The sequence below is a fragment of the Amia ocellicauda genome, chromosome 21, assembly GCF_036373705.1.
Source record: "Amia ocellicauda isolate fAmiCal2 chromosome 21, fAmiCal2.hap1, whole genome shotgun sequence".
NCBI lineage: Eukaryota > Metazoa > Chordata > Actinopteri > Amiiformes > Amiidae > Amia > Amia ocellicauda.
The window spans coordinates 22,037,056-22,058,304 of NC_089870.1; the positions used below are offsets into that span (position 1 = coordinate 22,037,056).

The following is a 21,249-nucleotide window of genomic DNA, read 5'->3' on the forward strand; positions in this document are numbered from 1 at the left end:
GACACAGACAGAAAGAGAGACGCACAGGCCAAGTCAAATATAGTTCATGATCAATACTAGAAGTTCTCACAAGCCCCCCTTTGATGGTATAATAACCCCTCAGGTTAAATGCCATCAACACTGCAAGAGTCCCTGCCTTAGGTTGCCGCCTCAGAAGCAGTTGTACCCGTCATCGGGATCACCCCATCACTGGTGCAAGAGCTTGATTAGTTGCAGGCGACGCTGAGATCGATGCAGGAGTCTTTTCAAATAAGAAAACATGCCCATAGTCTCAGCCAGGTCACCATCATTATAATTCTGTCCCAATAAGTATTCTGCCAAAGAATTTTCCCATCACCAGAGGTAATCAATGCATCTACATCACTAATAATTTGCTGCGTTTGTCATTGAATTTTAATCCAGTGAGAGCATTTGTGTCCTAATATATGCTGAACATGCCACTGAGACACTGAGACAGCAGGAGGTTTCATCATGTCAGCTAACTCCTGCAGAGGGTCAATAGAAGCTTCCAATTGTCTAAGAATTAATGGTATCAAAATTTTGCCAATTGTCAGGGTAACTCCAGGAGAGAAACAGGAGGTTGTGTGGAAACAGGGCAGACCATGGAGGTATAAACATAATGAGGTTCTCCCGTAGAAACACACCAGCTACCATCACCTCTATACCCCACTTGAGTATAACCTATAAGCATGATTATGCGCATAAATTCAGATCATACTTTCCAGTAACATTTCATGAGCAAGCTATGCATCCCGTTAGCAAGACAACATCCCTGGTCCAGCACGGTGTACCATATCCTGCCGTTATACAGTAGATGATAGCCTAGCAAATCACTGCTTGGATATACCAAGCGATGTTTGACTTCCGAAATATCAGTAATAGTGGACACATTCCAATACACATCTTTAGCACTGTACACCGGAATTGACAGGGGTTTGTCACTTCCACCGACGGGAGGAGCAACAATACAATTTGCTCGTCAATATCAGCCAAAACATCTTCAGCCAACTTTCAAATTTTCACCTAAACGATTTTTCAGCCAAGACTATCTCGCAAACCATTAGTATCTGAAGTATTTTTAACTGAGTTGCCCAAACCTAAGCAACCAAATAAATCCCTCTTGCTCTTTCATTTTTTCACGAGGGTTTTGGTTCAAATCTACCCAGTGTGGCATAATAAGACAATATAGCCCCAATTCCAGCCTCTTTGGTGTTCAGTGTCACAGTACCATTAGATTTTGTGAAATACATCAATATCCAGTCCTGAACATTGACAATGATTGGCATTTTAACATTACATTATTAAACAAAGTCTTATATGCCAGTGTATACACCAGTCACGCGTCGGTCCATCATGTAGTGTAGGACATTACACCGGGAAACTAGACGTCTCCATTTCCGCCGGTGTCGTTGACAAAAACAGTAATAATCACTCTGTCCAGGCTGATTTCAGCATTTAACATGATAGTGTCCTTCCATGAAAACATTAAAGTTCACAATTGTCAGTTCAGACACAGCATTACTATATGCTAAGTGAACATTGTCTCCTGAATATAGTTCTTTACCATCCTTATACCAGGCAGGAGTGTCCACACACAGTCTGTTCAGGATATTCATCTCTCCGCTCTCCCAGGGTCACAGACAATGGCCACAGGAGAGTCAAGCGCTCCATCTGAAACTGAACAAGTGCAGAATTTATTCTTTGTTAACATCTGTCGGCCGACCCACACATGAGGCCTTCTTAAGCTGATCAGCATGAAACAATTTTTCTCTCTTTGACAACCCTAAGTTTATACAAGCTGCGTCCACATTTGTCCATAATGACAGAGAACTCTCTGATTAGCAACCCATGGTCCCTTCTTGTCATAATTCTGGATCACAACAGTCTCCCAATTCGAATTCAGTTTCCATAACATTCTTGTCGAAATACACTTTGCTGTACTGCTGAACCCGTCCCAATTGCCTAGCAGCTTGTTGCAAGAGAGATGGCAGAGTCTTGTCAAATTGTCAAATTATTTTTCAGGAGACCACCCATCTGCCAAGGGTGTCTCGAACAGCAAATGTTCTGGAAATCTCATTTTTCTCACTGTCATTAATTCATAGGGGTGGACGCCTGTGTTCGCATTAAAATGCCCATCAGATCCAATCAGAGCCATTATCCAGAACCATTTTTTTCTAATGCTGTTTTCAGGGACTGGCTGAGTTGCTCCACCAGCCAGAAGACTGAGGACGGTGTGCGATGTGAAGCAAATGTTTAATTCCTAATATATGTGTCAGCTCTCTCTGAATCTGTCCAGTGAAATTAGTTCCTCTGTCACTTTCCAAAGGGTTTGGAAGTCCCCATCTACAATAGACTTGTTCCCATAGGACTTTAGCAGTGGCTTTGGCTGTATCTGATTTAATTGAAAAGGCTTCATCCCAATTTGTGAAGGTGTCCATCACTACAACAAAGTACCTGTATCCTCCTTTTGAGGAGGGCATGGGGCCTACATAATCAATTTTTAAATTAGTCCAGGGCCCTTCACTCAGACAGGTAGATCACAGTCTGCCTTTCTTAGCCACAGCATCCGGATTAATCTGTACACATGTCAAGCAATTTAGGCAGTCTGTCTCAATGTCTTTTTTCAAGTTTGGCCTCCAAAAAGCACTACAAAGCCTATCCCCGGTCTTTTGTATGCCCAAATGACCTCCTGAGCTACATACAGATTGGGTTAAATCAGTAAAACAAAGTATTAAACAAAAAATAAAATATTCTGTTTCTAATCCCAGAGTTATTAATAAATTCAAATAAAATATTTAAACTTAAAATGGCCTTTTCTGTTGTCTCTTATGCTTTTAGTTTTTTGATGCAACAATAATATTCTGGTTACACTTGACTTTAAGTGCACTTCTATTTGCTGTAAGAACGTCCACCTGACATATCAGTTATTTTATTAAAAAATAAATAAATACATAAAACTGTTTTAACAAGCTTAAAAGTGGCCTTGTACTGGCAGCTAAGGCTTAACATGTTTTCAGATTTTTGTGCAGAAACAACAATTGATCAACATGCTCAGGTTGCAGAGCACTTCTGAGCTGTAACCATGTCTCCAGCGGTGGAGAACACCCTCTCTGCGGCTACACTTGTACCTGGGATGCAGAGTATTTCTAGCTAAGTTAGACAGTAAGGGGAAAGCAGCCTGGTGCTCTGTTTCTGTAGGTCACGCCCCTTACGCCAGCGCAGCTGGTCACGTTCATGTTGCATATATGTGCGCTGCTCCACCAATGGGATCGTGGAATTCTGCAAATCTGCACCACAGTAACTGGACCACTTTGCTTCCAAGGTTGAGTAACACACATTATATATTTATAATATACATTATATAAAGCAATACGCAAATGTATCAGCAATTCATCAGCTTTGTATTTTAGTTTGAAATAATTTTATCTTGTGAAATTGACGTTGTTTTGGCTTAATCAGAATTAATTTTCATTGTTTCTTCTCAGTTTCAGAATAAATATGTTTTTGATTATGACTGTATTGAACACATGTGTTTTGAATAAAACTGCAGTATATTAAACTCTCTACATGTCCAGTACTCTGAATTGAAACTAGTTTTAACACTTTTGACCTGCAGCAGTGCTGTGTGGGGGATGGGTTCAGCCGTGTGGAGCAGCATCTCTGCATTGGGCAAAAACACTCACAAACTGACCTCTTATTTTCATGCTCATAACTGCCAAGCCCCAACCGATTTGCTAAAACTACAGATACGTAATATAGACAAGCATGAATATATTACATAAGTGTCAGCTATGCGTGGATGGATTTACCTTTTTTAAACATGAGGTAAAGGGAATACATGTGTTTTTAATTTATTTATACTGGGCCATTTCTATAGCGCATTCAGACCCATATTGGTGAAACCCCTACTTTAAATTGATATGCAGTTTATTTGTCAAATCATACTTCTAGCAGCGGGACTTTTCCCTTAAAGGAGGAGTGTGACTGAAATTTTCAGTGCCGACTGGCCGAAAAAATGGCTACTGCAGACACAGTTCAAATGTTCTTAAATCTGTTCAGTAGTAATTTTATTGACACAGACATTGAGTATATTGATGTATCAGTCATGTATGATTGATTTAATAGCAAGTCATGATGATCAGAGAGAGTAATATACATGTTTAGGTATGTGCATAGGTATATTTCTTTTTCAAAGCTGCCGTATCGATACAGTAGCATCTGCATCAAAGCGCGCATCAGCAAGGAGTACGTCACGATATATTGCCATATCAACCCTAGTCACCACTGTAAAAATCACATCATCCCTTCTCTCTATAAAATAACAACTGGACCATACTGACTGAATGAGCGGACTGGCTTCGTGCATGTGTGTGTTGCAATGGGTAGACAAAATATTTAGACAGAGTTCAGATTTGCAAAACATTTGCGAAGTTGGACATCTGCAAAAGCACCCTAATCTGTATCTCTGCTAGGCCTACATCTTATCCAAATGTGTAGGTAGTGTGAATAATTGAAGCGGGGGAGCGAGTTGCTCCCCAAGAAGCTCTGTGCACAGCTGTCAGCAGGAGAACCTGCTCTGGGTGTAACAGGACTGTACCATTTAAGCAAAGGGATGGGGGTGGTCAGCACAGTCTTCAATTAATCTTTGCACAGTTCAAACCAGAAATGCCGAAACCTGAAGGACTGGACAGAGTGAAGACATCTCCAAGGATCAGGCAATTCTTTGCACAGTTCAGACCACAAAGGCTGCAGCCTGAAGGACCGATGGAGGTGGACGTCATTCGTTAAATTGACGTAAAAGCAGGGGATCATTATCAACCTGAAGAGCCGATGAAGATGGAGATGATCATTCTATACCTTGAAAATAAACCAGTCAGTCCTCTTCCACCAGAAAAGCCGATGGAGGTGGAGGAGGTGATCATTCGGGACATGGAAATGAAGGATCTTGGCCCGGAGAAACTCGGCCCGTTTCAAAGGAAACTGAAGAGGAGACGCTGGGCCCCACACAGGCGTGACCGACCCCAATGCTTCTGCAAGGACCAGACGCTGGAGAAGGTTGCAATGGAGGGACTGGGCCCTCTTCAGCTCAGTGGCCGATTTAAGAGGGAAAAGAAGAAGAGACTCTGGGCCCCACACACGCGTTATAGAGCCTGATGCCTCAGCCAGGACCAGACTCTGAAGATGGCTGCAATAAGGAACTCGGCCCTCTGCGTCTGTGTAAGCCCATTTAAAAGAGAATGGAGCCCACAGGAAAGTATACAGAAGGTCCCACTGCAGGTCCTCAATTATAGTTTAGAAATACATTACCATCACTTAGCAGATGCCCTTATCTAGTTGTACCCATTTATACAGCTGGAGCAATCTAAGTGAAGTACCTTGCTCAAAGGTACAACAGCACTGCTCCACCTGGGATTTGAACTCATAACCTTCTGGTTATGTGTCTAGAGTCCTGACTACTACTCAACTATCCCTAGCAATATAATAAATCATAAATGGCACACATATATGGCTACAAAATGTAAAAAAAAAAAATTGATTTCGCTCGTGTGCAATGTAGGAGCCCCTCATGCCGGCGAGATGTTTTACGACAGACCGAGGCTCAGGCTAGGCCTGGACTCACTGCCACTGCTTGCTCTTGTGCTGCGGAGGAAACCCGCCTGCCACTCTTAAGGCTGGTTTATACTTCTGCGTCTGCGTCTCTGTGTATATGCGCGGTGTCGTACGCAGACGGTTGCACAGCTGTCTGCCAGCATACTTGCACGTAATGTTGACGCGTCCATAGGGAGCAGTGTCGCAATAACACAATATAAAGCAATATAAAGAAAACGAAACTCGATTTCTATGGTGCACCTACGATTGTATGGATGTAAATTAACACATACTGTTAATAACATATTTTATTAATACAGAAACTACACACACATATAAATTGCATCCTGTATGTGCAGATCTATATTCTCTTGCTATAGTTGGCGAGACACTTAACACTAAAACATACATACACGTCTCTGCGTATATGCATTTCTCCTGCATATCCAGGGTTTTTCCTGCACAGAGGAATTTTTGGTGCCCCCAAAGGTTTTAGCGAGCGCCAAAGAAAAATCACCAGTGCCAAAATTATAAGAATTGAAAAAAAAATAGCATTTCAAATCCTCTCCGAATGTGTTTAAGGTCTGCCCTTTGAGCATTCTACGTCATATTACTCTAACCCTGTCTCCCATAGGTGCTCAAAGCTGTCACTCCTGAAAAACGCAGGTCTGTAGCTTTCGAATGAGCCTAGTTACGGCCATTTCCATATAACCGGTGCTGAGATACCGGCCTTTAAGAAACGCGTGTGTTTTTGTTGGTGAGGACCCAGAGAAGAAATAGGGGCCGCATTCCATGCCCTGTTACCCAAATCCTGTCCCTCATTATCCAGCGGATCTGTCATTTACTTACAGGGCAGGGCTGTAGCTTTGAAATGATACCAGACACACCCATATCCGAACACAGAGCGCACATGGGGAAGGCAGAATAGACGCGATACAGCAAGAAAACCAAATACAAAGTAGAAAAATGGAATCTGACACAAAAAATAAAACACCTTACCCTTCAGAAACAAAGCATAGCTGCTGAGTCTGTTCACAGCACTATGATAGACACTGACAGTGCTAGAATAAAACCCATGGCAGCGTGGTGGCTGGGATGAGTTACTGCATCAACACAGACAGGAGCTGTTGTAAAGAACAGCCTGTGTCTATGTGAGGCCTAAAGTGACAATATTCAAAAGCCAGATGTTTGGAATTCTGTTTCCCTGTTTAGTATTATTTTTTACTGTTGGTAGTCTAATATACTACCATGGCCTTATCAGATCCTTTTAATTAGTTAATAAAAAGAGGAGGGTGAAATGCTCTGAAGCAGGATGTGATCTCTGCAACTGACTGCCTCCCCTCTCCCAACCCCACACCCCTCTCCCTCAAACTCACTCCCCTCCCCCCCTTCCAATGTTGGAATATTTTTTTTGTTTGTTTTGTTTTGTTAATGGGGTTTATTCAAGCATGATAAGACATTTTTGTTTATCAAGTGGTCATAAATAACAAGAAAATGCATAGATTTCTGTCATAAGGTAACTCATTGCCTTTACTGTACACACGGACCAATCATGCGTAGTGCGTAGTCACCCCCCAAAGGCCCATTCTGAGCCAGAACAAACCCCGATATCCGTTCTTATATGTTACTGTAAATTTGAATTAGATACATATATGGCGTTTCAGCTGTTAAACTCAAAATTAATGAGCTATAAATACGTTCTTCTCCAACCGCCAGACCCGCAGTTCATGTGATAATAATAGAATAATATAATACATATAGTGACAATATGGGCTTTGTAATCAAATGAGTAATTGTGAAAGATTTATAATCATGTTGATTGGTTAAACACACTATTTTCTACACATCATATATTATTATCATTATTTATTGTATTAGATTTGCACTTGATATAGCGCTCGTCTGATCGGCTCAGCAAGTTTCTATCTTTCCTTTATAATTCAATTCTGATCTCGTTGCAAACCCGGGTCTCCGGATCAATGCCCTGATCAATCACTGTTGATCATGTTGCAAACCCGGGTCTCCGGATCAATGCCCTGATCAGTCACTGTAGATCATGTTGCAAACCCGGGTCTCCGGATCAATGCCCTGATCAGTCACTGTAGATCATGTTGCAAACCCGGGTCTCCGGATCAATGCCCTGATCAGTCACTGTAGATCATGTTGCAAACCCGGGTCTCCGGATCAATGCCCTGATCAGTCACTGTAGATCATGTTGCAAACCCGGGTCTCCGGATCAATGCCCTGATCAGTCACTGTAGATCATGTTGCAAACCCGGGTCTCCGGATCAATGCCCTGATCAGTCACTGTAGATCATGTTGCAAACCCGGGTCTCCGGATCAATGCCCTGATCAGTCACTGTAGATCATGTTGCAAACCCGGGTCTCCGGATCAATGCCCTGATCAGTCACTGTAGATCATGTTGCAAACCCGGGACTCCGGATCAATGCCCTGATCAGTCACTGTAGATCATGTTGCAAACCCGGGACTCCGGATCAATGCCCTGATCAGTCACTGTAGATCATGTTGCAAACCCGGGTCTCCGGATCAATGCCCTGATCAATCACTGTTGATCATGTTGCAAACCCGGGTCTCCGGATCAATGCCCTGATCAGTCACTGTAGATCATGTTGCAAACCCGGGTCTCCGGATCAATGCCCTGATCAGTCACTGTAGATCATGTTGCAAACCCGGGACTCCGGATCAATGCCCTGATCAGTCACTGTAGATCATGTTGCAAACCCGGGTCTCCGGATCAATGCCCTGATCAATCACTGTTGATCATGTTGCAAACCCGGGTCTCCGGATCAATGCCCTGATCAATCACTGTTGATCATGATGCTCATTGTTCATTCCGTCCACAGAAATCAATGTACATTTTACCTTTCGTCCAAAATTGACAAATTCGTGGGTATTTCGTAGGATAAAATGTGAATTATGTTCACGAAATGTGCAGTTGGAGGGACAGAATACTCATTATGTGCACAAATGCGTTTCGCGCATGACGAGACGCATTTTAAACACTGCGCTCGGCCGCGGCGCTCACAGTCCCGCTCAGCCAATCAGCGCTGCCGGACGCGCAGGACGCAGAGACGCGCTGTTGCCGGCGCTGAGTGACGTCGGCGCGTCTGCGCTTACCCAGAAACCCCTGCTGTGCGTCGCTACGCAGACGTGTAAATCGGCCTTTACCCGTCTGTACAACAAAGCAATTAAAAATGTCTAGTTGGACGAGTATTTGTGTAGAAAACGAAACTGAATTGAGCTTCGGACAGAACCTGCCCACCGACCGCAGTCCAGCCCCGGCGGAGCCACCAGGAGATGCTCGTTAGCGGCGTGCCGGGAGGCCGATTCAGCCCCCCGATCGGGCGGCCGGCTGCTCCTCACTGCTGTAAGTGCTGCTGCGGGGGAAAGGACCGGTCCAGCAGCGCAGCCACTACCGACGGACAGCCGCCACAGTCCGGGCCGTGAGTGCGAGTCTCTCCCTTCCCTCCCCGCGTCTGTGGGTCAGTGTCCGTTTTGCACGTCTTTATTGTTCATGTCAAGTAATGATGTTTGACGTCATCTGTGTTCAATATCAAACGGTTAACGGTTAGAGGAATGTTAATGTTGGCGGCTGCGCAGTTGCTCCCTATTGAGTTACAGAGCTCTGAATCCCATTGGTCAGATGTATAACCCGCCTCTGCTCACTGCTGATTGCGCATCTCTTCATAAAATGTCATTTTTTGACTCGCCTATAGGTTAATAGTCCGCTCAAAACACGAATGTTTCCGAAGTCACCCGATCCGCCGTGACGCGCCTCTGCTCGCTCCGGAAGCACGCTGTACGCAAGGAGTGACGCAACGTGACGTCGTGATTAGACATCCTGTCTGGACTGACCAGTGACCCGAGTTTAACGGCTGCAATTGGGGAGAAAACGAGAATATTGGCGGAGGTGCCAAAAGAGATGTTGATTTCATTGTTATTTTTTTCTCTTTTATTCAGTTTTGTGATGTTATTAATTATCTCTAATACATTGGGTAATAAATCAATACAATATATGTTTACATACTTGAATTTATGAATATGATATTTAGCTACAAGTATAATTAGATTAATAATAAAGTGTTGTTTATCTTTACTGTATGTAGTAAAACGCAAAAGGATATTTTCCCATAACAAGGTAAAGTCCATACAAATATAATCAATAATAAAGCTTCACATGTCTTGCCATAGTTGCCAGGCATAAGTGTAACAAATCACATTTTGCCTTCACCCCCTGGCATTAAGAGAAACTATAGACAGTGTGGGAAGATATAAATCTCAGGTGAATCACCAACTGAGTAGACTAGTAAAGTGAAAGCAGAGCCACAACCTTTTAACTAACAAGTTTTGTGTGAAACTAAGAAGTCTAAAAATATATCAATCTGCCTTAAAAATGTTCTCATTAGGCTTTAAATGAAAAGCTACTAAAACTAAACAAGTCATCGGAGTTTGATGGAAAAAAAAAAAAGTATACCTCATCACACATGTTCAGACTTCAGATGAATGACATAATTCCTCCATCAATATAACTTAGACATTATATTTTATAACCCCCCAACACACAACAATACCTATGAGGTTACATATTTAGTTAATTCAAGAAACTGGACTTAATATCTGGGAGAGTTTATTGGAGGGGGGAGAGAGTGGACCTCAGCTCCGGCTCCAGGTGCACGGCCAACCCTATTGTGTGTGAGTGTGTGTGTGTGAGCATGTGTGTGTGTGTTTGTGGTAAAGAACAGAGCTTCCCTTCCACACTTGACATGGCCTCTTTATTTACCCCCTGTGATTGCAGCGCCGTGTTGAGGCCGCGGCCCCTGATCACCATGAAGGAGCGTCGGACTCGGGCTGTGGCTGCACACCGCGGCGCCCTCACTTATCCCAATCAGTGCCACGGGGCCGAGCGCGGCCGCGAGGGCCTTCTGTGCCGACCAGGGCTCGGGCTCAGGGGCGGGGGGTAGCTCTCGCTCGTGAGGCTGTGGCTGTGACACCAATTAGCCCCCGCCGCGCGTTAATGAGGCAGCGCTTTGCGTACACACAGAGCTCCCGGCTGCTTCCAGGTCCTGTTTCTTAACCCCCCCGTCTCCAGACTGTGGAGGAGCAGCCTGTCTCTGCCTGAGCAGTCACAGGAGAGAGGGAGGGAGAAGGGGAGATCAAGGAGGAGGGGGTCATCACAGTGCTTGTCAGAAGGGGCAAATTAAGAAGTGTGTTGCACAGTTATTTCCAAACCCTTGATAACCTCCTTTCAAAGCGGTTTTATGAAATGTGGCATGTGTCTACTTCACAAACACTATGGCAGTTACTCTGTTACATAAACCTGGCTCTGCAGAAAGCGCTTTGCGGCAACGGCTTCTGATCTGGCCCCTGTGCAAACCACGGCTTCTCCTGCTGGGCTCTGCATGACAGGCAGCCTCAGGTGTCCATCTGTGGCAGGACAGCGCAGAGAGTCATGCTGGCGTCCAACCTTTTGGGATGACACGGTAAAGCTGTTCAGCAGTGGAGTGCTCTATTCATATGAAAACCGAAGACATAGCGGTTACAAAGTGGCAGTTGGGAGCAGCAGTTAATGGCAGAATTTAGACACTAGTTTACAGTGTAGGGAGGGCGGCTCCAGTACTTTCTCATTGCCTTTCCAAAGAGAGCTCACACAATTTTAACACACGCTGCAGATAACGTGGAGCATTTGTATGTGGCTGAGCATGCAGTGAAGACAGCGACTCGCTTGTCTCTTTGTACACCGAGAACGTCTCCTGAACAAATTCAGAATCTCTTGGATGAATCAGCTGAATGTGAATCAGATGCGATTTTATTCCCCTCTACTTCACAATGGACCCAATCAGCCAGGAAAACGGCTCTCATCCATATTCAGAGAGAGAGAGAGAGAGGACCCCCCGGGGACCTGGCTTTTGAAGAGTGTAATGTCATTCCCATTAGGATGGCTTCACGGCAGTGCCAACACTGGAGGAGCGTGCCGAGCCGCAGCGGGTGGCCCGGCGCGGAGACCGTCCACTTCCTGGACCCCCGAGAAACGACAACCGCCACAGGAACTGGTCCCTCCTGGAGGAGAGACGCTGTCGAATAGCGCAGCTGCCTCCGTGCCAGTGAACCAGCTGAGGGCTGAAGTGACAAAACCCATGTGCCTCTTGGGAACAGATGGGGGGCTTTGCCATCGTGAGTTTCAGTCCAGCTCATGGTGAAAAGAGGAAGGAGAAGACGGGGAGACAGAGGGATCTGATATGGGCCTAGTGGCATACAAGATGAACTGTCTACATATATAAACAGTTGGCCCTGAAGGAGAAAAACAATTGTGACAAATTCAAAACCAACATCACAAATAAAGAAACAAACACAACAACCAATTGAAGAGCAAAAGAACAAATAGGAAAAATAAATAAATACAAACAATTGCAAAAGGACAAAGTAGTTTAACCCCGAGAATTATTTATTAAGGGTGAGTCACAGGGCCAATGTAAGGCAATAATCAGTTGGGATTTGCATAACTGTTTTCCATATTTAAGATAAACTATATTTCAGTTGTCTTCTCCTTGACTGAATCGCACAGCCTAACAGGGACATCAGGGTATGTAAAACACCCTCGCACTCTACAGATACAGATTATTTCCATACGCCATCCTCAGTGGACTCTGCAAAACCTCACAGCTTCGGTGGGCTTATGCACATCTATACACGAGCCACAGAAGGCCACCACCTTCGATAGCAGTTATACAGGCCCTGATCTGGGTCATTGATGGAGGGTTTCATTTCTTTAATCCGCTAGGCGATCGATATCCAAACCACGCCCTGAGATTGCTCGGACATGAAGCTACACTTTGTTTTAAAACAAATGCAAATAAAGAAATCACTTCTTCTGTTCATTACCTCTGGATCAATATGCGTTTTAATCAAACCACTTTACGCACAAGGCGTATGTTGTTCATGCAGGGGTTGCCGGGATCAGTCTTTCCTCTGATAGTATCTTGCCTCACATCTAATGCATTTGTGTGTTTTAAAGGAAAGTCCTGGAGTTCAATGTGTGTCTCAGGCATGTCAGAGCAAGACTGGCTGTTGTTGAGGCCTGTGTGTACAGATCCTCATCTCTCTCTCTCTGTGAGGTATGGACACAGCGGCTCCCCTCCACCCACAGACTGTGCCATCAGCGCCAGATTAAAGGCGAGCCAAGCAATAAAAACACGATAACACTGTGTGCTGACTCAATGTGGAAATACTGACATAGGCAGGGGTTCATGCCATCGTTGTTTGTTCATTTTGTTTTGTGTTGAGTAATCTTCATGCCTAGACCGGCACAGGGCCCCAGCAAACGACAGTGGGCCATGAAGCCCATGCTATGACTCTGGTTGTGATTTATAACATAAGAAGAACATAAGAAAGTGTCCAGTCGAGAGGAGGCCATTCGCCCCATCGTGCTCGTTTGGTGTCCATTAATAACTAAGTGATCCAAGGATCCTATCCAGTCTGTTTTTGAATGTTCCCAAATTGCCTCTTCAGCCACATCGCTGGGGAGTTTGTTCAGATTGCGACGCCTCTCTGTGTGAAGAAGTGTCTCCTGTTTTCTGTTTTGAATGTCTTGAAGCCCAATTTCCATTTGTGTCCCCGGGTGCGTGTGTCCCTGCTGATCTGGAAAAGCTCCTCTGGTTTGATGTGGTCAATGCATTTAATGATTTTGAAGACTTGAATCAAGTCCCTGCGTAGTACATCCCCCCTGCATCCACTGGATTCTCTACAGTTTCCCCGCTTGTGGAGACTGAGAAGAGAGTCGCGCCGGATGGGCTTTTCACAATGAGCAGGGAGTCAAGTTCACTACAGGACACATCTCTGATTTGCGATGGATCTTATTCCACTCTTATGACAAGATGATATGTAACACATGATATGGGTGTTGAAAACAGATCGGAAACGATAGTGTTGGGTATTAAAAGCAGGACCATTGTTTTGTGTATTTGTTTTGTTACCTCGCTCGCTCTTACTTTCAGTTATTTATATCTCGAGCCTGTGAAAAAGCCATTATCCTTGCAGTATCTATCTCTCTCTCTCTCTCTCTCTCTCTCTCTCTCTCTCTCTCTCTCTCTCTCTCTCTCTCTCTCTCTTTTATTTATTTATCTCTCTTTTTTTTGTGTTCCCTGAAGTGTTTTATTTCTGGGGCAACCGGTCTCCGGGGGCCGTGCCACTGCGTATGACAGGCAGACATGCGAGTAAACCATGGCCCCCCTCGTGGACTCGGTCCGCTCTGCACCACTCACAGACGTGTGCGGCTGCGGGGTGTGTTGGTTATGGAAATGGGGGCTGTGGGGATTTGCATGCACATCAGGGTCATGATTTTAATGGCCTCCCATAGGCTCCCAGGAACAGGAAGTGTGGATGTGCGAGGTGCCGAGGAGAGACTCGCAGCACCTGAGTCGGCCTCTTGAAAATAATGACATGTAGGCATTGCGTTGGGTATTTATCTCTCCATTTGAATGTCACGACTTGTAGCTGGCTTACACACACACCTCATCAGCTCTAACACAGTGAGCCGCACATCCTCTCCTGACTTTAGAGACAATCTGGATACACACACGCCCAGGGCACTGAGAGAAAATATATCCAGGAAGCATCACACTGGTGGGCCAAAATAAACAACACAAGAGGGGCAGTTATAATTCAGGAGTTTATACTTTGCATATCACAGGTATATTTGTTTTTAATTTGGGTATGTTATGACTCACTGGAAATAGAAACATGGATGTTCATGTCAGCAAAATAGAAACAGTGTTTTGTGTTTTTGTCGGTGCATTTTAAGGGCATTCCCTTGAAAGTATAGAAGTGGGGAAGAAAGTCATTTATACACATTTGCTGCAAGGCAGTCAAAATAACCGGTTAGAGACGAGACTCCAGCAGCCCTGGTCTCTGCTCAGGGAGCACTTCAGCAGCTGTGGAGCCGGCAACTGTCTCACAGCAAAATTAGATTTGGGCGCTTTTAATTTCATTTTAATCCTGTAATATAAAGCACCGCATTTACCTGGGAATATGGATAGCTGCGTCAGTGCACGATTGCATTATCCAAACCTAGCTATCTATTTCTTCATTTATTCTTACAAGGTGACAGCCTGTGATACATGTTAAATGATCTAAACACTGTCCTTTCTGTTTCTCTGCTTCTCCTGATGGTCTGTAAACACACGTCGAGCGCTGAGATGTGGGTCCTCCTCTCCACTCTGTGTCTTTGAAGCGGAGAGGAGATTAAAGAAGTGATGGAGGGGTGGAGAAGAGCAGAGGAGAGGAGAGAGGTGGAGGACCAGGGCTTAAGCTGAGAGGAGTCCTAATTTGCAGTAGGCTCGCTCCGGCTGTCGGGGTCAGTGCACTTCAAACGCGGCGGCAGTGGCTTGTGAAAAGCCATTAGTCCATCCGCACCGGCCTTTCATCCTCTCAGATCCGCAGGGCCGCCGGACCGTAAATGAAGAGCAGCGGGAAACAAGCGGTGCGATAATCGCCCCGCGAGAAAGCAATCAGTGCGTGTCAGGGGCTCAATCTGCGGAGATGCGTGCCTGCCTCCTCCGAAGCGCGAGGCGAAGCACTGAAGGGCCACGGACCACGCTGACAAGGTTAAATATAGCGCCTGATTAGAATGCATGAATTTTAATTGCCTCGTGTAAATGAGACCTTGTAGCTGCTGCATTCGGCACCTGCAAATTACAATAAATACATAAATAAGAGATGACATAACACATGCACACATGGCTTGTTTATGAGCGCACGGTGCCTTGTGCTACTCTGGGATGTAAACAGTTCACAGTAAACAGCTCGCTGCCCTCGGCCGGTCAGTCAAGTAGGCCCAAGACGAGGAGGCACTGTTGGCGTGCCGCGCGTCCGCCGTTCTGGTCACGGAAGACCCGGGGTCCACGCGTCTCCGCAGGTGCAAGAGAGGTTGAGATCTCTCTGCACGCTGTCAGGCTGCAGAACACAGATGAGGACAGAGAGAGAGGATAGAGAGAGTGTAGGGAGAAATAGAGAGAGTGGGGGAGAGGGAATGACTGGGAGAGAGAGGATAGAGAGAATGACTGGGAGGGAGAGAGAGGGATAATATGAATTGAGAGGGGGGGGGCACATTTCCCACACCCTATTGCACACCCTCAGCGCTTATTCCGTGTCGTCCGCATGACGCCGGCACATCCTGGCCCCGCGCCGGTCGCTGTCCGCTGAGAAGTGATCACTGTAACGCATGCTGACAGGTGGAAGTGGATCGCCTTAACCAAACCTGACTGGGGGGCACGGAGCTACTGCCCTGCTGCAGAGGCCGAGATGAGCGCTGACCCGCTCACAGGCCAGGGATGAGCACCGACCCGCGCACTGAAGAGGACGCAGGGCCACACTTCCTGCAGGGCGAGAGTAATGCTGAGAGAGGACCACAGGGAATTAAAGGCATCGTCTCTTCTCATAACCCGGAGAATACAAGTGCTGACTAACTCTGCCTGGACACGCAGCCACACAGAGAGAGAGGGTGTGTGGGGGGAGCCACAGCCTCGGACTTGTGTTGCGGCGGGCTGAGGGTTGTGCAACGTGGCCCCCTTGTGCGTGTTGTGAGCTGTGGGAGCGCAGGGGCTGTCAGCGGCTCATTTCCTGCTTGATCTGCAGACGCACAAAGCAATCTCCATCGGGCATCTCATCTCCAGGCATCCGAGCTCTTCTCACACCGTGACAGGAAATTGTCAACAAAGCACTGGCATCCAGAACGAAAGCGGTCAACTCACCTCTTTCACAATCTCCGTTCTCTCTCTGTGTCTTCGCTCTCCTGAGAGGTGTCCTGAAGACGCTCACCCACGCTCGGCCCGTCCGGGTTGTCAGGGAGATTGTGCGGACGGTGGCGACCTTTTTGCACCGAGCTCAGATTCTCCACGAGGGTCTTGCTGTGCAGTTGAACTTCCTGACCCTGGCAGATGTGAGAGGCCCTGTTCACATTGAAACGGGGCCCGTGAAGGCTGCCTCCTGAACTGCAGCCAGCCCCCACTGAGATGAGACCCCAGAGAGACACTCTAACAACCCCTTACTAAAGGTGGATCACAATTACACCAAGCAGCCGCCTTATCATAACGATAAGGGCCATTTTGCCCCTGCCAGCCTCAGGTGCCCCACAGACTCACCGCTGTGCCGGAAGTGCCATCTGTGTGTCGGTGCGTGAGTTGCTATAGAGATGGAGAATACATTAACCTTTCCGTTATAGTCAGTCGAGCTGAACCCACACCGGGCGCCCGCTCCCTCAAACACACCATGGACGTCTTCCAGGGCCTTATAAAATATTTACCATGAAGAGATTTATTTACATATTTATCTATTGATCTATTTACCCCCGGTGACTGCATGCTTGAGACGTACAGCCTGGCTCACGCTCCGCTCTGCTGCTGGTCCAGCCTGAGAACATGGCTCTATTCCGGGGGTGTCAGACTCCTGTCCTGGGGGGCTGTTTTATTATCCACCAGGAGCTCCTACTTACTCCGTAAATGTCTTTATTTACTCAGTTGAGGCTGAGTTGAGGACAATTTGCACACCTTATTTCTACACAGCTGATAATACGGATACTGTAATTCACAAGATGTCCTGGAGTCAGGCGAGAGAAGACTGGCATTCATCCTGTTTGTCTCTTAATTGGACCCATTAAGGAGCCCCTAAAGAGTAGATCCAGGCGGGAGCAAAAACCAGGAGCCACCGCAGCTCCCCAGGACCGGACTCTGACACCTCTGGTCCACGGCCTGACTGCGGTTCAAGATTTCTGACCTCTTTCTCTATCCCAAACGCTCTTTCCTTCCTTCTGTTACCTTCAATTACAGTCGGGCTGATCCAACACCCCAATTAATTTCACACTCCAGCTCTAATGATAAACCTCTGGCAGCAGTTGAAGGACAACATCAATTTTGAACAGTGTGAGCTTCGGGCACTCAAACTCCTCGGAGCGTATTTCCATGGCAATGTTTCAGAGAGGGCTGCCTGTCCCCGCTGGGATTGCGCTAACGTACAGAGAACTCGTTAATCACTGGCACTGAAGAGCATGGGCAGTCACAGCCACGACGGGAATCAGCACTGGAGAGAGAGAGGCGGAAAATATCATATATATACTGTATATAAATATTATAACAATAACAATTATGACAATAGACACTTGCAGGTGGGCTGGTATTCTGGTGATTGATGACCAGGCTGATTATTTAATTACTGAACTACTTGATCGACTGTGGGGCTTGTGTGTGAGGTTCAGATATGCGCCACACTTGCCCTGTCCTTGCCCCTGTGGGAGTGGCTGTGAAAGAGTCCCCATTATTTAATTCCTCCAGGGTGTGCGCTACAGTCGCAGGCTACAGGCGGCCCAGTGCTCTATGGGTCCCCTGGACGTGTCCCGCTCACATTCATCCTCCTGTGTCTCTCCCAGGGAAATGCCATACCGTACTTCATAGCTGCTCTTGGTTTTTGTTTGACATTGTTGTGAACACATGTTGAAACCTCTGTGTGTCTTTCAGTGGGTTGCGAGAGAGAGAGGGGTGAGAAGAGGGCAGAGGGGCAGATTAAGATCTTTATTTAACCCTTTATGTGTGCCTGTGTTGTATTTATAATTCGATACTGGTCTACTGAAGTGACCAGCAGCCCAGTCCCCCTGCCTCTGTCTGCACTGTGTTGTTGTTTCCCCTCATTGATTAGTGTCTTTACCCACAATCCATACGTGCTCTCATCTCTGAGATAATCCCGGACACACTTACGCTGTGGCGCGATTACTGTGCTCTGCAGAAGACGCCCTTTCCTGGGGAGTTGTGCGCATCGTTCCACATCCAGGCATAAGCTCTTATGATTGAGGTCACATCTGAAGGAGAGGAGCACTTGGATGAAGTGGGGGGGGGTGAATTACCTGTGAAAGCCTGCAGTGCTGTTTACACAGTCTGACATTGCAGCGGATGGCAGAGATGCGAGTCAAGGTGAAGAGGATTGACAGGAGCCCCCCAGAGGGGTTTTCTGTTGGACGTCCCATGTCCCTCCTGTCTCGTCTGCTCACCACCTGGTAGGACAGTTCTGTGTCCCACTGTCCACACTGAAATGGACCCACAGCTGTCTGCCCCTAATCACTGTATGAAATAAGCCCTCACACACACACACACACACACACACACACACACGGGTAAACAAACAAACAGATGACTGGACGAGATGGAAAGGAAGGCCCAGTTTCGATTTGTGCCTCTCCTCCTGAGGGAGGTTAATTGGGGTCGTTTGCACGGACACAGGGAGCTGTCAGTGCGCAGAAGACATGCCACACGATGTCTCCTATAAATAGCCCTCCCCCTGCACGGCGAGTGGCGCAGTGTCCTCCCAGCTGTGCGCTCGCGGCCCCTGCCAAGGTGTGCCCGCTGTGCCCTGCACCGCACAGCTCCCCCCGGGCCCCGTGCAAATGGCATCAGAGCTGATTGGAAGTGGCAGGCATCACAAACGATCACCGCTCGGGAAAGATATAACAGCGCGTCTGGTCAAAACGTGACATCTTCTGTCCAGGAGAGCAGAGCGCCGTGCGAACACACTGTAAAGCTGAGTCAGTGTGCTCTGCGGTGTGAAATAACTGGAGAGAGAGAGAGAGAGAGATGGAGGGCTGCAGCTCAGCAAAACTCCAGGCACCTGGATGGATTTTTCAGCTGATGCAAACGCTTGCAGAACACGATAGCAGGTCCTTTTGAAACCTCATGAGCAAAACATGCCAGCCCTCCCTCGTGTGGATTTTACTTACATTTGAAATCACGTCTCCCTGTGCAAAGAGCGGCTTCAGGAAAACCTATCCACTGTGTGCAAAGGCCATTGATCAATAAATAAATATGTGAGGGTGCCCTGTTATAATGTCATGCAGTGTAACTGTCATAAAGATCGACATCGGCAAAAGAAATCGTTTGAAATACCAGTGCCCCACCTGTAAGACGTGTGAGGTTCTGTGCGATAGTTCTGAGGAGGCAAAGGGTCCGTTCTGGACTCCTCTGAGAGGTTGCAGTCTGTGCCATGGGGGGACGATTGGGAATAATGGATCACAACATCAGAATTCCTCCCAGGAATGTGGCTCCTCTGTCTTCACTTTAAGAGATGAGTACCACTGCCAGAAGATTTATGGGGACTGTGTTGTTCTGCGTTTGCCGCTGGTTTAAAACGTATATAGTTCTATTTTAAAATGCATTACAACGTTCCTCAGAAACGGAGTGATTTTTCTCTTTCATAGTGAGTGTATTTTTAGCGCACAGAGCTGGACGGTGCTCTGAGCCGGTGACTCTGGTAGTGAATCGATGCACTCAGACGTTGTGGTTCTGTTACATTTTGCCCGTTAGTCTCGCGTCGCACCTTCTCGGGAGATGCTGCTGGACTTATCTCTCCATAGCGCCCCTGGGGATCAATACTACCCCCCCCACACACACACACCCACCCCATCCCCCCATTGGCCACAACACCATCAGGCGCACAGGAAGAGAAAGGTCTGCGTTTTGTCGGCAAACGAGCCATTCAAGTTAAATGTCAGGATCTGCTCAGCGCTGTGAGTCTAATGACAGGCGTCCATGCAGGATGGGGGAGTGAAGTGGCAGAGCTCTTTCTTCAGGTGGAACTGCCATCTCCTGCAGCCCCTGTCTCTCTCTCTCACACACACTCACACACACACAGCGCATCACTCCCTGCTTATAAACACTGATAATGCCTGGGCCACTTCACTGTTGTTTTCTCCCATCAGCCCCGGACTGTGGCGGCCCTGCGATTATGAGTCTGTTTGCCGGGCGTCGTGGTGCCGCACTCACAGCACGCCTCGCTCGTTGGGCACGTCCTCAGCTGGGAGCTATTTCGATCCCCTGTGAATGCACACAGCACTCTCACTCTGTCATTTACTGTCTGTTTGGATTGCAAAGTGGCCCCGAGGTCAGTAATAACAGGGCAATTTTGAGTACCATTAATCTCAGGGGGAAAGAGAATGAAACAATGGCTGAACGCATCCTGAAATCTGCCGCCTCTGATCTGTGCATGGGGATGGGGCCGGGGGCTGCACAGGTCCCAGGGTCATGGGGCATTTTCATTATTTGTTATGATTCTTTTTAGCATTTTCCTACTTCTGTTACACTGCACCTCAGAGGACAGGATTGTCCCAATACCCTCCCCACATACACACGGATTGGAAAGGTCCTCCTAACCACTGTTGTGAAGCTGGGGGTGGGGGGTGCTAGGAGAGTGAGGGAGTGATGGAGTGGGGGAGGGAGAGAGTGAGAGAGTTTGACATTTCCTTTAAAGACTGCCTGGATTAAGAAGCGCCACTCCACTCTCTGCCTCTCCGTCGGCACTTCACGCGGTTTATTATGTCTTCATTAGCAGCGCCATGCAAGCGCCCACCCACCTCCTCTGGAAAACCGTTTTGATGGAGAGCTCTTCACTGGGAACCCATCTGCCTCTGTGTTTGCGGGCGGGCTCCTCGAGCTCGGGGGTCCTCGAGGAGGTTTGTGAACAGGCACAGATCTGGTCAGCTGTGGGCTCCAAACTGCTGCAGTCTGTTTCATTGACATTCCCTTCCCTGCAACACAACCTGTGTCCTTTCTCCCCCGATATGTATCAGCCCTGACAGCAGGAGCAAAACATGACACTCTGACATCACA

General features: G+C 47.0%; 1 long non-coding RNA gene across 1 annotated transcript; it reads left to right on the forward strand.

Moving 5' to 3' along the window:
• Window positions 1-8,662: 8,662 nt before the first annotated feature.
• Window positions 8,663-9,633, forward strand: LOC136717123 (uncharacterized). Its single transcript, XR_010805188.1, has 2 exons — window positions 8,663-9,093; window positions 9,328-9,633. It is a non-coding gene; the product is annotated as an uncharacterized LOC136717123 (long non-coding RNA).
• Window positions 9,634-21,249: the final 11,616 nt, after the last annotated feature.